Source organism: Poecilia latipinna, unplaced genomic scaffold (assembly GCF_001443285.1).
Source record: "Poecilia latipinna isolate Pla-1442-1.1 unplaced genomic scaffold, P_latipinna-1.0 Scaffold154, whole genome shotgun sequence".
Classification (NCBI taxonomy): domain Eukaryota; kingdom Metazoa; phylum Chordata; class Actinopteri; order Cyprinodontiformes; family Poeciliidae; genus Poecilia; species Poecilia latipinna.
The window spans coordinates 320703-335153 of record NW_015112770.1 but is presented as its reverse complement, the minus strand read 5'-3'; the positions used below and the strand labels follow the sequence as shown (position 1 = coordinate 335153).

The 14451-nt window shown below is 39.8% G+C and overlaps 1 long non-coding RNA gene across 1 annotated transcript; it reads right to left on the bottom strand.

Moving 5' to 3' along the window:
• Positions 1-1133: 1133 nt before the first annotated feature.
• LOC106945649 (uncharacterized) lies at positions 1134-14141 on the bottom strand. The gene is made up of 3 exons (XR_001424608.1): positions 14127-14141; positions 5434-5437; positions 1134-1471 (listed from the first exon to the last, which is right to left on the bottom strand). It is a non-coding gene; the product is annotated as an uncharacterized LOC106945649 (long non-coding RNA).
• Positions 14142-14451: the final 310 nt, after the last annotated feature.

The window sequence follows — 14451 nt, the reverse complement described above, 5'->3', positions numbered from 1 at the left end:
GCGAAATGATGAAAGAAAGCTATTAAGGTTGCTTAAAGTTTCCAACAAGCCATGTCGACAGACAAAGTTTGAAAAGTGCGCTCTGGTCAGATGAACCAAATGTGATATTCAGACGGAATGTGTGAAACTTGGTGGTGGCAGCATCATGCTGTAGAGATAACCGCTGTTTTAGCAGGAATGGGGAAGCGGGTCAGTGTTGAAGAGAAGATGGACGGTGGTGAGACTAAATATGATTGAGAATCTTTGGGAAAAACTTAAAAACTGTTGTTAGTAATCCCTCCATCCAACCTCATTGTTATTTGATAGGTAAGCAAAAACTTGAGTCTCCAGCTGTGTGAACTGGTGAACGCATACCGCTTTCAATGAACGAAGGTTCTATAGGTATTGACGCATGTGGGCTGGATATACATCTCTTGCTCAATTTTAAGGTTTTTATTTGCTAAAACCTCTGATTTTTTTGCCCCCCCCCCCCTTTGTTTGTGGTTGTGATGTCACAAAATGTGAAGATGTTTGAAGGCTGTGAATCTTCACGGAAAGCACTGATATGATGGAATGTATTTCTCTGAAAATGTACATTATTGGCCCTTTTCCACTAGTATGCACTTAGCACGGTTCCACGACTAAACCAGATTTAGTCATGGAAAATCTGGTTCTGCCAGATTTTCCACGACTAATGTTTACGTGGGATTGGAAGAGTGCGGAGTCGCAACGTTAGAACAATGTCACTTGTTCTAATGACTAGGGGGTAGAGTCACTGATTGTGACTCCCATACAATATTCCTGCCAACATTGCTGTTTTGTGAAAACTCAAAACATCAACTGAGTGTATTTGGAGTTTTAAGGACAATGGCAGACATAGCAGAAATGTTCAACAGTTTCCACTGTTGAGTTTTTCTTCGGCACAGATCACATTCAGTCTCTGGGACTGAATAACGACCACCCTCTACAGGTGAACTGTGTAGAGTTTAGCCAAGCTGAGCTGCGTTGCTAGGTGCTAGTGCAAAAGGGCCGTACAATGCTGCCGAATTTTTGAGCTAGCTTACTTAGAAAAAAGGTAATTTGTTGGTATAGCTTTAGCCTCCGCTACAGACCGCTAACATCCTTAAGAATGTCAAGATTTTCCAAAAAGTTTCTTTTTTTTTCTGAGTGCCTTTAGTTTCAATCAATGCACAAACGTTTCCCACCCAGACTTTAAATCTTGTTGTATCATTTCTAAGCAAAAGTAAACACAATCCAATAATTAGCATGGTATCGCTTACCAAGCTAGCATCCTCTTTTCATGTCTAAAGCCAAGCTAGGGCTAAGACACAACTGAAGATAAATAGCACTGTTATCATGATTAGGCTGAATTACTTGAGCAAAGCTGTTTGTCAATGTGTAATCAGCTCTAATACTCACGCTACACAGACAGGATAATGGTTTCATTTGCTGCTGGAAGTCAGAGTTTGAGTTTCATAATTAAGAAAATTAACTTTGAAATTGGGACATTCAAAGGTTTTCACCTTAAAAATCTGTTTGTAATTAAAGTTTAGCTATATATTAGTAGCTTTCTTAGTTCCTGTGCAAGTAAGAGCAAAACAACTAGCATGACCTGCTGGTTTTCCACTGTCCAACTAGAACACAGCTAACCTGAGCGTAGCGGCATTCTGAGATCTGACCTCTGACTTCCATGGTAAATGGGAAGCGTCTCGCTAATCTTTCCCTCTGAACGTAGCTCGGTATAAAAGCGATAAAACTTCCTGTAGCATTAAATGGGCATCAAAGCACTTAAATGTTTGTTTTTCCAAATGTGCAAAGATCTTACTTGTATATTGTTGCATTTCAATAAATTTTGAAAATGCATTTCATTGCCATTGGCAGAAGCAATGTTCTGTCCTTCAACATCACCGTTTACATGACCACATGTGGAACTGACCTGTGAACAACCCTGAATCAAATGACCGGATTCCCTCATCAGCATTTACTGATTCAGCACAGCAGAGGCTTGGCAATGAGTCGTTCATTTCAACTGTGTTGATCCAAGAGTTGATGAACAGAGTTGTGTTTAAGACTAAAAGCAATGGGGCTAAATGCTCTAGATTATAAATCTCATAATTATTCTGATAAGTAGCAATTAAAACTATTAATAATGTCCTAGTAAGAAAAAAATTCAGTGAATTTATACATGTTTTTAACAGTATTAACATATCACACCCTTCATATTTTCACTTGCAGACATTTAAAATTATATTTTGAACCATTACATAAAAACTCCCTTAAATTTTATGGTTTCAACTTATAAAAATCTGAAAAAGTTAAAAGTGTTATGAATGCAAAGCACTGTAAAAACCTCAAGAATGTATGTGTTGGTCTAATTTTTTCAAGCCGTCTTCCTGAATAGACTTAATGATTTCCATTGGGAAAGATGTGCAAAGGAAGTAGTTAGAAAAGCGCCTGCAGTTCTTCAGTTCGCCATGCAGTGGCAGCATTGGAACGACAAAGAACTGAATGCTGCACCATCTACAACTCACTGGACAAGAAAAATGAGCGGACGAAAATCCACGCTTCATCGAGTAAACGGATTAGAACGTCATGTGTTGAGACATATTTTGACACTTATCTGTTTACTGTGTATTTACTCTATCCTCGATTGACTCATTTCTATTAAATATGCCCTTCCTTAGAATTATCACCTCTTAAACACACATTTCTATGATAAATATGATGGCAAACATAATAAATACTCCTGGCTCCATTCTGCCAGCGGTGCCCCAGGTCCCGGTCACTGAGGGTTAATGTACTGACACTGATGTGGATGTTTTCATGGACTGAAAATAGCAGCTTCATGACGTCGCCGCTAACCTGCTGCAGCAGCAGACAGATGAGATACGGCCAGCTCTGCAGCGCCTATGCAGAGTTCACAGAGCCACACATGATCAGCCTGCCAGGAGCGTCTACAAACAGGCAATAGCTACCGGCGTGAACTGGGAAAAAGTGGGAAAATGGATAGCTTAAGTGCTCTGCCGTGCCAGATTGAGTACGCCTGGGGACAGAAATCACAGCCTGACATCCGTCCATACTTCAGTTAGTTGAGAACTGCTGAACGGTGCCTGTGTGAAGACGGAGGAGAAACTGCTGGGGAGTGGATTTCAATCGGAGCAGCTCAGCGGTGCTGAAAACGGACAGCTTTAAGTCATGATGGGAAGAATGTTGAAGAGGCAGTATAGTGTAAAATTGACTTTTTTTTTGTTTTGCTTTACATCATGTTGAAATGCTATTCCCTCATCAAAAACATACTTGGAGTGTTGCTTTGATTTTTTCCTGCGTGCTTGAGAAATCATTTAATCTCCCATAGCAACTATCCAGCTATGCAAAACGCCTGGATGGACCTAGCTCCGCCTTCAAGGATGAAGCTCAGCCTTGGAGCTGCATTTTCCAAGTTTCTGAGCTTCTGCCTCACAGAGCAGAACTCAAACAGCTCCTTCAGACTAGCCAGCAGCAATTAGCAAACACCTGATGGAACTGGACATCTGCTGAGTTCATTATAAGAGCTACTTCTCTTATAAAAATGTTGTTAAACGGTAAATCGAGGAGTCATGTTGTGATGGCTTTCTGAAGGTGGAGTTTCAGAAAGAGCAGGAGTTTTTAAAGAGACGTGCCAAATTTCAAGGTGTTAAATTAATTTTAAGTGACATTTGATATGTATAGCATTTTTTCAAAACAACTTAAGTTAACACCGTCTCCTCATTGTGCTACAAAATAGCACTATATGTGCCTGGAAAACACATACCACTGGCCCTTTAATGCATTTGGAACAATATGTTAGCTGGAGAAATGATCAGGCTGTTTTATTTTTTTATGTTGTTCCACTGGGTGGCCAGATGTGGAACATAATAGACCATAAGCCCAAATGTAAGCTGTCTTGCAGCCAGATGTGACCTAGAGTGGGGAGCTTGAGTTCAGTCAGTCTCTATCAGGGATGAATAACAATAATGAACAACTTTAAGAGAGCGAGAGAGAAGTGGAAAATAAAGATGAGAGAGAACAGTTGGGACAGATGGAGAGGAAAGCAGATGCAAAGACTGTTGTTTTCCTTCTGCTAGCTAACAAAGCAGAGCACCACCCATGGAGGGAAAAGACGAGTGACTCACAGTGGCCTGGTGGAGGACGGGTCAGTCTCCCAAGGACGAAGCGGTAGGAGGCCAGTTTTTGACCGACAGCATGTCTGACATGTTCCAGTTCACTTTTCTGCCCTTTCAGTTCCCAATAGGTAGAACTGCAGTCTAAAGGAACTGGGGTTCACATGAGGTCTGAAGTTTATTTTTCTTCCAATACTCAAATATTCATAGCTCTAAAGTGTGACCATCAGCACTGTTTTGGATTTCAGTCAGTTTCATAAATAACAGAGTCGGAGCAAGATTGCACAGGTACGGTGGCCCTGAACAGAATTTAAATCGGGTCCCACTTCCTGTGAGGCCCACCAGCCAACAGCAGCAATAACAGTGATCAGTTTGTTATTTAACACCAGTGATATAAAGGTCTAAGCTTAACTGACCGTTCTACTGACTATAGTGGGTTGTAAAAGGGTTTGCAGGCTTCTGATTTCCTATTCTTTGGATGTTTGTCACTCTTCAGTGTCTCAGAATATCAAGATATCAAACCAATTTAAATCTTAGTCAAAGTCAACACTTGTAAACACAAAATGTCTTTTTGAAATGGTGTTGATAATGTAGAAAAAAAAATTCAAACCTAAAAGTAACCAGTGAGAAAAAGTGATTTCCTCTTAAACCTAATAACTGGTTGGGAAATCCTTCATTTAAAGGGCCAGCTGTGGCAGAATTCACTGATAAAAATACACATTAACAAACTGCTAAAAAAAAAAAAATTACAGCCTTTTCTGCACTCAATGAGTACCTCTTAAAGTTAAGTAATTTTTTAAATATTTTCACATTGATGTAATTTGGCACTATATAAATAAAAGCTAATTTGATTTGACTAATAAAATAAAGTTTAAACTCGCAACTGTTACATTACAGTTCCGTCTTTGAGCCTCTATAGAGTCTACAGAGCCGCAGTTCGGACACGGCGGGCCAAATCTGGGCCTTGAGTTGGATAAACATGATGTAGTCAGTGATTCCTCAGTGCACTCTACAAAAAACTTTTTCATCAATATTAAGGACTTATTGACTGAAAACCAGCTCCGAGGTCTTGCTGACAAGTTATTTGTAGGCTTTGTCTTATTTCAAGTGTAACAAGAATTTTGCACTAGAAACTAAACAAAAAAAAAATACTTGGTAAGATTTTGTGTTTTTGCAGTGGATGCAGTTGTTAAGTGTGTGAACAGAAATCTGCTTTAACCAGTGTGAACTCTGCACGCTATGGAAGAATATAAAGCATCTACAATGTGAAATCCCTGTCTGCATTCAATGCAATCATACTTTTAGCTTTAAAAACTTTGCTTCTCTACATTATTGTGATTGCACCGCTGGTTTTAAAAATGGCCTGTCACTGGTTTGGACTCAGTCTCAGATTAGGTTATCTCGACCACCACTGTGGGGAAACTCCATTCCCATTAAGGCAGTGGTTCTTAACCTGGGTTCGATCGAACCCCAGGGGTTCGATGAGTCGGTCTCAGGGGTTCGGTGGAGCCTCTGCTGCGGAGGTAAAGACACACTGTGTAAAGTCGTGATGACGCCCCGCTTTGCCATCACTTGCTGCAGAGGAAGTGATGGCACTTCCTCCACAGCACCTTAAAAAAGATGCTGTGGAGGAGCACTGATTGAAGGCGTTCCACTCTCAGCATGGATTTGAACTTTTACCTTTAATTACTTCAGCAAAGCTCACAGTTTTACCAAATTCTATAGTCTAAATCTGCTCCTTAGTCGCATCTTCTCTGGGTTGGTACTGCCTCTAGTGGCGTGGGGGTGGTAACACAGCTAATATAATTACATTACTAAATCAGAATACTGCAAAGTATTTTGTGTGTCGGGAGGGGGAAGGGGGGCTAGAGGAATAAGAAGGGTTCGGTGAACGCGCGTATGAAACTGGTGGGTTCGGTACCTTAAAAAAGGTTAAGAACCACTGCATTAAGGCAATGGGCTGCTGACGACTGGAATCATGTTTTACTTTCTCTCCAGACTCCATTAGACCAGAGTTGTTCTAGTGAAGGTAACCTGAAAACAGAACAGCTACAGGTCAGCGCTGCCACTGGCTTCTCAGCAGCTTTTATTTAAAGAGTATGAAATCTTGGAAAAGTTTTTTTTATTTATTTTTTTATTTTTAATATAAGCTCAGCACCCTCGCCCTAAAACTTTCTAGAACACCAACCACTTGGTGGCAAATGACACCAAGCTCCAAAAATAGAACGGACGTGGCAGGAATTATGAGCTGACCTTTTCAGAACCAGCAGAGTCAGGATGGAGCCGTGTTTGATATGACTGCCACTGTCATGCCTTTGGCCTTATACTCGACAAAATAACCAGCATGTGACTAAAAAAATCACTGTCATGGTTGAGGTAGATGGGCTGAATGTTGGCACGTAGTGTTGGCAGCAGTACTGCAAAAGGCTGCCACCAGGTTCTGTATCTCATATCCTCCTATAAAGAATCATTCTGTGGGCTGGTATTCCAAGAAGTCGATGAAATCTTATATCAAGCTAAATAAATGTATGTAAATGTTAATGTTTTAAGTAACTTTATATGAATACATCTCTGTTCTATGTTACACCGTCGTCGGTTCCAACAACCTGCTCTAAATGTTTTGCTGTACTCTTAACATTGTTTTGGAAAAAACGGTTAAAATCCAAGGTTTTTCAACTAAAAATCTTTGGTCAGTGAAACTGCAATGAGGAGGACTTTTGGACTAGACATTTTGAAATAAAAATAGTTTTCATTTCAAGACATTTTCTGCACACCACCCATCAATCAAATGCACATTCACATACCCAAAGGAACAATCACTACATATAAGCAATTTTTATTGTTAAAAAAATGGCAAATAAAGTCAAACTAACAAAGGATTTTTGTGTGCATCTTGGTGGAAACCTGAAGTTTCCCTCCTCTGATTTAAACAGTCAACACAATTGTTCACTTAATTCCCTGTTTTTCTCTGATTCTCCCTGTAAGCAAATGGACTCGCTGGTCCGGGTTCAAACCAAATAACTTTGCGTGAAAAAAGAAAGGCAGAAAAATATATCCACTGAAAATGTCAAACTATTTTTCAAAATTCAAAACGGTCCACACAACAAAGGGCAGAGCACCACATTTAACAGAAGGAAAGAAAAAGCATCATAATGGCACTTAAGATTTGGCATTTTGATGCAAAGCTTTTGTTTCGTCCGACGTGAACAAAGGAAACTGAATTATAACCAGTTTCAACAAGCAGTGCTTGGATTTCAGCAGCACATCAACTGTGTATTGCCAACTTTTTAATTAAATTCATTTGTCAAATTGTTACATGTTGAACACAATAGAATCACAGAGGTACAGAAAGTATCTGCCAAAACCAGGGAAGGTGATGGGTTATTATTGGGTTTATGTGGTTTGAACTGATATTAGGTCATTTCAACCAAACAATGGGTAAAAAAGACTGACCAAGAGTGATAGGTGAGACTAGATGGAACAGACGGATGTTTTTATCCAGTGGTTTGATAAAACTGTTCTGAGCCTCATTCACCGGATGAAAGGAGAAAATGCTAAAATTATGTGTAACAAAGTCAACGGGTTGTTAACGAATTCAGATTAAAGTGTCCTCACTTAAGATGGAAGTGGTGTGTTACCTGCTAAATAAGTGTAAGCTAATGCTAACAGTACCATGAACAAGCATTTTTTCTTTTCCAGATCTTTTATTTTTATTTTGCTTATTTAATTGGACTTAAATGTTTCAGACAGTCAAACAGATTTAAATTTTCCAACAAAGTTAACCTGAAAAAATACAAAGATTTGTTCTCACATGCTGATTTTATTTATTAAATTATTCTGGCCAAACTGACCAACATCTGAAAAGGAACGTGATGGACAGAATTTAGAGATGTTCTTGAGATGGAAGAGGGAGGCCTGGCAGAAGTATTTAATATAAGTTTCAAATCTGAGAGGAGAACACAATCTTACACCAAGACTTATGACCGTGGAGGAAAAGGGGGAATGCTGTGGTCAGAGAACGTCATGGTGGAAAATGATGAGTGGGTCTGATGTGGAAGGTTCTGTTTTTGAGGGGTTTAATTCAAGAAGATTGGCGTTCATCCAGGTTTTTACCTCCTCAAGACAAGTGGTGAGATTGAAGAGTGAGGATGATGAGTCAATGGCAAGATGGAGTCTTGAATGTCATCTGCATAGCAGTGAAAGGAAGTCCTGTAGTGATTTATTATGATCTCAATAGGGAGAACGTACAGGGTAAACCGAGTGGGACCGAGGGCTGACCCCTGATGGACACCATACACGATTCAGTGAGTCAAAATAGCAAAATATTATTAGCAAACCAACACAAATTGCATCAGTTTTAACTCAACACTCTTTAGAGTGTAGGTTATAAGATGCAGCACAACAGGAAATGACTGTGACATTTCATTCATTTGATAAACACAGACTGCAGTCACATATGACAAGTTCTGCAATCAGAGGAATTCATTTGAATATCCAAACGTTCATCTACACCAGATCACTTGCCTGGTTTCTTTCCCTTCGCCATTTAACACACAAATCAGCAGCTGGAAGCAGAATCAGTGCAGTAGGTTGATACTTTAGATTTGGACTGTAGGAACCAACTGACTCTGTCTGTTGTTTTCCATCTCAGTCTGTGCAGCCCATCCGAGCAATAATAAAAAGAAAATCAAAAGGAATAGAACATGTGACGAGCTTTTCAGTCTCAGCAGAGAGCTGCAGATTGAAGTCAAAGCATTTTTCTTCTCAGTTCTGGTTCTTCTATTGAGCCGGTGAGGACTGGCTTCTGAACGCACCTCAGTTTTTATACTAGTTATTATTTGAACACTAGTTTCTGTGGTAAAGTCTGTGACATCAGACCACAGACAGGCTCTTTACAATCACTTGAGAGAGCAGTCTGCCCAACAGAAACAAGCTAGGAAGCCGAGACAGGATCTGCCATTTCCTTCACAGTTCCTAAATCTTTTTTTCCCCTCAGGAATCAACCATGACAATAACTGTGCAACTTTTTAAAAATATTTTACAAAGCTGAAATAAAATATGGTATTCATTGTGTTTTATATGTGTTAATCAATGACCAGAGATTTGATTCTGAAAACATTTTTAATCTTCTTATCATAGCTCCTGTTTGTGACGGTCGTCTCAGCAGAAGGAACAGATGCTTCTGCTTCATGTGAAGTGAAGACTCTTGGCTTGAAAACCTGAGATAATAAAATAGAAAAATAAAAAAACAATCTAGTATTTTGTGTTGTAACTTTGATGGCATGTTTGAGGTTCTAAATAAAAAAAAGTGACAGACAACTCCAATCAGCATGGAGTCAATTAACACCTTTTAACTGAGAAAAAAAAGAAAAGAGAAACATACCATCTGGTGTTGTCTACTCTCACGTCGGTGTGCAACTCAAGCCAATTAGATGCTTTCGCTTTTCACCATCAGAGTGAGTTTTGGGCAGCGCCGCCTCTCTCTCTCTCCTTCCTTACCGCCGTCGCTGAAATTGGGTTTTTTTGTTTATGTTTTTGTTTTTTTGTTTTTTTGCTGCGGTTCTGCTGGAAAGGCTCGGCCGCCCTCGGATGATTTAAAGCACTCTGGATTTTTCAAAACTAGGCGTCGCAGCAGCCCGGGCGCAAGGCAGCTGGAGCTGCCGCGGATGAAAACGATAACATTTCCAGTAATGGCCCTAATGTGCACACATTAGCCACATTAATCTGTGTCTGTGTGCGACTTGATCTGTGCAGGCTGATATAATGGATTTCCTGTTTGACCAACAAGGCACAGTCGGTCACATGCACACAGTCTCTCACACACACACACACACACCCTCCCACTGTTGTTCCACCCCTTTGGTAGGGTCTTCTTCTCAGGTTTAAACTGGGGTCACATTTATCTCCCGATTTGTTAATTTATATACATAATGTAAGACTTCAAAATCTCAATTTTCCATGAAAATAAGCTTTGCTATAGCCTTTTACCTTTTATGCAGAAGATCTCTTTGGATGTTTGAAACTGTGTTTATTTTTGGAAGAACTACAGCCTGAGTGTGCTGAAACAAATCTCCCCACTGCAAGACAAGAGACACCAGTCAAAACATGGCTGCTTGTTATCTGAAAGCTTTTGGCAACTTCTCCTGCTTTACTTATCAACAAAAAGTTCAGTTGTTGAACTTGTCTGAATTTTTTGTTAATTATCGCTACAAAGCCAATTAAAGAGTCATCAGGATGAAGGATTCCTGTCACGATGGAGGAACGGGTTTCCTTTGGTTCCAGATTTGATGTTCCATTCAGACATAAACACAGTTGAATCTGACTCACACTTCATGTTTCAGTGATGTTCGTGTTGTCAAGGGTGCAAGAATTCAAACGAGAGGAAGTAGCTGCATTTTTGTGTGCGTGTATGTGCTGATCCTGAGGTAACACCAAAAAGAGAGAGAAAAAAAGAAATTCCCATATGGAATGCAAAGAAACGTAGAGATTGGAATGAGTGGATTGTGAGAATGTGGCAGGGACTCTTAGCCTTTAATTCTGGATGTAAACACAATAAAACTCTCAGTAATACAACAAAACGTAACCTCTAACCAGGCCCATTAGTGGATGCTCTTCTCATCTTACAATTACAGTGAATGTCATTTGTTTCTCTAAAACTGTAAGATGACTGACACACACACACAAACACACACACACACGGTAGAATGAGTCACTGTGAGCAGCTGGTGATTGCAGAGATGCTATACTATACAAAACTATGTAAATAGAAGCATTTCCAGTAATATTGCAATAAAAAAACAGGTTTCACAATTTTATTATATGCCTTCTTTTGTAATGTAAAACACTTTGATAAGTTTTTTTTTTTTACATAGTGCAATTAAAGTGAAATTCAAAAATAAGTCAATAGAGAAAATATTGAGAAAAAAAAAAACCTACTAACATGTTTTGCTGAGGCAACTCAAGAGCAGCAGATTTGAATAATGTTTTTTATATGTGAAGAAATGTTCTAGCAATCTGATCAACTTGGAGATCTTTTGCGAGCAAATGTTACCAAGTCAAGATGTGGAGTGTTGATTGACTCCTACTGAAAAAAATTGCCAAAGAACTGAGTGTTTAAATTGAATTGAAGGATGTTTTCAGCTAAAAACGCTAAGCAGGGTTTCTGCTTTAAAGGCAACAACCTTTAAGGAATAAGAACTGTCCTGGAAAATTCCAACTCAGTCCACATGCCAACAGACAAAGTAGCTGCTTTCAATTAACTGTAAAACTACACAATTACGAGAATCACCTAATGGAAACACACCAATTCTAACAAAACAAAAATGCTTCGACTGAACAGAAATTGGTGCATTTTACAAAACTATAATTTCCCGTCACACAATTCATATGATCAACAACCGGACGTCGCTACCGACGGAAATGACAAAGATGACAACAGGAAGCAGGATGAGGGCGGGGCATATTTTCCAATGACCTGTCCTGTAAACAAACTTGTTCAAGTGTCATTTTAATTGTGTCTCTTATTTAACCGAAACACTGCAATTGTAAAAATGTGTTACTGAAATGTTAGCAGAATATCTACAAAGTTTTGTCAACATTCATGATGGAAACGCAGCAGGCGGGATGGGTGATGGAGAGACTTGGTGGGTGGGGCTTAGAACCTGTTGACAACAGCTTTTTATTATTTTTTGTGTATTTTTTTAGTTGAATCCACAGGGATATATCTTTAAAATATTATAATCAAAAATATTTTACATCACAAAAATCTGTAGAGAAAAACAGCGGCATATAGATTTTTGAGAGCCACTATAAAATTAAAATAATGTAAAAACATTTTTTTTTTTTTTTGAAAAAGCTCATTTTGGAATCAAACCAGGGCCATCTGATGGGGTTGACTGGGTTTATTCCAGATGAGCAGATGTTGCCACCCGCAACAATGACCACTTCAGTGAGCAGTCTTTCATTTTGTCACACACACACACACGCATATCGTTGAGCACCCCTCACTCCATCACTGCCATGATTCTTCCCAGAGGGTCACCTGGAAATGAAGGCTCTGGCCCGCAGCGGAGCAGGGATCCAATCATGACTGATGGACCGGCGGTCGCATGCCGACACGCGCCGCAAACGAGCAGAGCCATGGGTCCGTGCTGTGAGTGTGCACGCACACACACACACACACACACACACACACACACACACACACACACACACACACACACAGTCTGACCTCAATAAGCCAAGAGCTGAGTGTGTGTGTGTGTGTGTGTGTGTGTGTGTGTGTGAGGGCTGAGGTGGAAATGGTCTGCATGACTGAACTGGGGCTCAGGTTTTACCACAATGTGTGTGTCTTCTGGATTTTCTTTTGTGTGCCGCGTCACGTCTCTGATATTTTTATTGATATTTTTGCATTCAAAGTGTTTACATGTACCAGGATGCAATTATGTTGAGAATAAAAATATTTATGCAACATTAATTTTAATGTGAATGTTTTGAGGAACAAATAACACCTAAAATTACAATAAAATAGTAATAAATAAATAAATAATAAAAGAAAATAAATATATACTAAAAAAAAGTAGCTAGCATTCCAGCTAACCTCTCCAGGGAGAGAGTCATACGGAGAGTACACTGTAAACCAAACAGGGTATGATGGTAGCTCCACAGGCTAAGTCTTTTATTATTAAAGTTATTGTAAAATGATAAAAAAAAGAAGAAGAGCTTTGCAGCTTGCGCACATAAAAAAAAATTGTGATTGTTAAAAATCACCGACAAATAGTGCGTCCGCACTGTTTATTGAAAGCTACGGCTAACACAAATAGCAAGTAGAGCCACACAAGCTAATAAGTGCTAACATTTTCTTTATGTCTTCTGGTCCAGTCTGGGTTTTTTATTTCATCAACAAATGACAGTGAAGATCTCATGTCATTTAGTACTAAAAAAAGGGAACATTCTAGTGGCCGAGTTGAATTGCGCTCAACAAAACTACATTGATTTTACGTCACAAGTTTACTCCTCTGAAGGAAGCCGATTGTTAAGTTTTCTGCAGCCTTTGAAACTTTCACAGCTATCATTGCATTGTGTTGCCCCTCCAGAAGGCGGCTGTTTTCTGCTCTCCACCTGCCCGCCATCTGACCGCACGCAGGCAGGCGGCCACAGAGATCAGCTGGTGCAGAAAGTGGAAGTAGAGTGGAGCATTCAGCAGCTAGTTGGTTGTTAATTACTGCCAGGAGATTGTTGTTGTGCTGTTTCAGTGAGTCTGGTCAACAAAGGCAGAAACAACAAGCTACTCTAGAGGTAGCTCCAACCTACACCGACTGAATGCGGAAGGAAACAAGTGGACAAGTTAACATTAGAGGGGGAAAAACTTCATTTTTTTAAGGTGAACAAACCTTTCTGATCATCTTCTCTAACTTTTCCGTTAGAGACCTCAAACAAGAGTTGACTAAGCGTCGTTATTAAAGTGTCACGTGCCCTGAGCCTTTGGTATCGAACTCCTCTTCTGGCAAGAAAAGGAATCCATGTTGATGTTTGATCTCTCTATCCGGGTGGCTGAACACTTTGGTAATCACTGCTCAGGGACCAATACAGTAAACACATTGATCTGCAGGGGTTTTCTCCAGTTAAACCTACTCTGGAAAGTGAACGCCGAAACACAATATAGGAGAGGTCTCGTGTGGTGCGACAGTTCACGTCTAATAACCGGGGCTTTAAGTGAGCGGCCATGTTTTCTTTGAAACTTTGACGTTTCCACATGAATCTCAGAAGGTAGATTTTACCTGCTACGTGTTTAAATGTTTAGTATTTTGTGTTTTCCGGACACACAGAGCCATTTTATAGCACAATCAAGTAACGATGTTAACTTCAGTTGCTATAAAAATGCTCCATATATCAAATATGACAGAAAAGAAAAGTTTATTTCCTGATTTAACGCCTTGAAATTGGGCGTCTGTCTCTTTAAGAAGCTCCTGATGCTTCTGAATCTAAGCATTCAGGAAGTCATCACACATTCACCCTCTAACAACGTTTTCACCAACATTGAACTGAGAAGTAGCTAGCATAAAGAGCTCAGCAGATGTGCAGTTCCTCCAGGTGTTTGCTAATTGCTGCTGGCTAGTGTGAAGGAGCCGAGTGCTCTGTGAGGCAAAAGTTTGGAAGCTTGGAAACTGCAGCTCAGAGGAGGAGACTGGTCCTTGAAGGCAGAGCTACATCTACCCAGGCATTTTGGACAGCTGAATGGTTGCCATGGGAAATTAAAGGATTTCTCAAACTTCCACGAAAGAATCAACGCAACACTCCAGGTTTGTTTTTGAGGAGGGGATACCATTACAGC